At 35.6% G+C, this 2,727-nt stretch overlaps 1 protein-coding gene across 1 annotated transcript in view; it reads left to right on the top strand.

Moving 5' to 3' along the window:
- FANCM (FA complementation group M) overlaps positions 1-1,025 on the top strand; it is a 163,596-nt gene extending 162,571 nt beyond the window's left edge. Inside the window, exon 23 of the mRNA XM_088455349.1 lies at positions 463-1,025. The gene's annotated coding sequence lies outside the window, so the exon portion shown is untranslated. The remainder of the gene's footprint in view (positions 1-462) is intronic.
- The last annotated feature ends 1,702 nt before the right edge of the window (positions 1,026-2,727 follow it).

Here is a 2,727-nt window from a genome sequence, read left to right on the forward strand (position 1 = left end):
CTTGGAGAGAGGGGGGGGGGGGATTGTATGTTTTCTGGTTACAGTGTTGTGGTTCTATACCTTACTGCTTCCATTTGTTTTTTTTAAGCTGAAGTTCTGTCACAAACAATCCCCTTAGCTGTTTTCACTAAACAACCAGCACCGTAACACCAAAGCATTGTAGATTGTCACAGTATGTAGTCCTCCATGTCACAGCCTGGAGAGCCCAATATGAAGGCGATAGGATGATGTCACAGGTAGGCAGCACTAGAGTCTGTACTGAATACCCAATGGGGTCCTGCCTTCACTTCCTTATGAAGCTTAACACCGTTCTCCAGACCGACCTACCTGAGAACTGCACTAGTTTGTTGTGCCTCCCATTTACACAGGGAAGATACTTCTCATGATGTCATTATAGCTGAGAAACCAGATGTAGTTTTTTGTTTGAAGTTCTGAGATGTAACCAGCAAAACAATTTTGCAGCCCTGTCGATGTTATCGCAAGCAAAGGACAAGTGAGCCGGCAGAAGGCTGAAGAAATCTACCGCTACCTCCATTATCCGTTCGATCCACAGATGCTGCCACCTAGTGACAGGCGGAAGCAGAGTCTCGTATGATCACTGTATAGAATATTTTTATGTTATTGTCTGTTGTTTTCCTTTTTTCTTTGCAGGGGTAAATCTTATTGCAGTGCAATTCTTTCCAGCCCTCTGCCTGTCTTTATCTTATGCACTTTATAATGTGTTTATTTGTATAATATGTAAATAAATGTTTGAAACAAATATTCACATTTGTATGTAGAGAATTGCTTTTTACCCATGCAACTAAACCAGAGGTTCCCAAACTCCGCCATTACAGTCCAGGATTTAAGGATATCCACGCTGAGCAAAAGTGACTTAATTAGTAACCAAAATAAATGTACACCCCCAAGTCGGCACTTGGTTTTTTCCACATATATAAATAACAAAACAACAGTGGAAATAGTAACAAAGTTCATAGGATTCCACATGTTCATAGGATTCCACATATAAAAAAGTATATTGGTAATTATACTTCAATGCACAGATAAATGATATCCGGCATCCATATAGTGCCACTATATTTATAATTATATAGCAAGTGGTTCTGGTGGATAATCCTTCATCAATAAGGGCACAGTAGAGAGCTCCGAATAACTTACATGTAGTTAGCGTGTGGGAATCTTATAGATGTATCTTTCTCCAAATTCTTATATAGCTTCCAAAGGTAGATAATTTAGCACAGAACCGTCACATAAATGCTCACATGTATGCTTACACAAGGATCACTGTATGAAGGTATCTATTAAACGCCGTGACTTCTGGTTAATTCATCACATACCAAAGAATTACCCTGTAATGAAGTGTTGCTTACTCGAAGATTACTTGGGTAAAACTTTATTCCTGCACATCAAGGTATATTTATAGGGAGTATTTATAATCTTCCTCACGTTCTCTCATCCATATGCAAAAGTTATGAGGTAAAGTCTTGGTGCAGGATATATAAAAGTTCTTTAGTAATACAAATAGGGTAAAAACAGGAAGTTTCTGGTACCGGGACAGAAGGAAAGAACTTGAATCGCCGATGGCATAGATGTCCTGACATCTACTTGATGTAACAAAAAGTCCTCCCTCGTGGTGCAAGTTACTTACCCTCCTGCTGGACCAACGTGTTTCAATGCCCACTGGCGTCTTTCTCAAGGTGCGGGGGTGTAGAGAATACCGGCATTAAGTACCCGGCAGACGGAAGTGCCGAACTTCCGATTTTGTGTCCGTTTGTTAATAAAGTTAGTTATGTTTACGGTTCACAGCCGCCATTATTAGTTCCACCGCTAGAAAGATATTAGGTATACATCGAAAAATAGAAAGAGATCATTCTAATGGAGATATATAGATATATATATATATATATATATATACACACACACATAAAAAAAGTAATCTACATTATTATAATATAATAGCAAGTTAATACAAATTACAAAAATGTGTAAAAACATCAATTCACATTTAAAAGCATCCGATGTTGTTATAACCATCAATGTTTGGATCTAGAACAAAGATTGAGTTCAACAACTATCAAAAATTCTTTAATCCATACAGGATGCATTAGGGACCTTAGAGTAACTCATTCAGGGTGGGAAAAAAAACAATAAAAGTTATTATAAATGTAACATCGATGCTGGATAAAATCTCTAAAAAATTATATTTTAATGTAAAAAGTCAGACTTATTCAAGGTGAAGAAAGCAATAAATATTATTATAAATGTAACATTGATATTACAATCGATGTTGTATAAAGTTTCTTTTAAGTTGATGTTACTTAGATCAAGGGTCGTTTTATCATAAATATATATAATCAGAGATTGTATCCTCCTCTTGATCTAATTCAAAATATCATACGTCAGCAATGTATTTACAGCAATCATGATCCTTATATAAAATATATTACCTAATATTATATTAGTAATAATATCTGTATACAGTAGATATAAGGCAGAGAGTGCAGCTCTTAGATGGAGCAGAAACTAGTAATCACATGGTCATTGGTAATTAGTAATTACTGTACTTAATTCTTATAGTGTATTTCGGCCATTTAGTAATTTCCCCCAGTTTTAATGTTAATTCAGTTCAATATGTATTCAGCCATAAAATAGGATTTATTCATCTTTATTATCAATATTGTTTATTGATAAACCTCTCAAAGTTTTCAGGATACCGAAGACAACAAA

Source organism: Taudactylus pleione, unplaced genomic scaffold (assembly GCF_031769625.1).
Source record: "Taudactylus pleione unplaced genomic scaffold, aTauple2 ptg000652l, whole genome shotgun sequence".
Classification (NCBI taxonomy): Eukaryota; Metazoa; Chordata; class Amphibia; order Anura; family Myobatrachidae; genus Taudactylus; species Taudactylus pleione.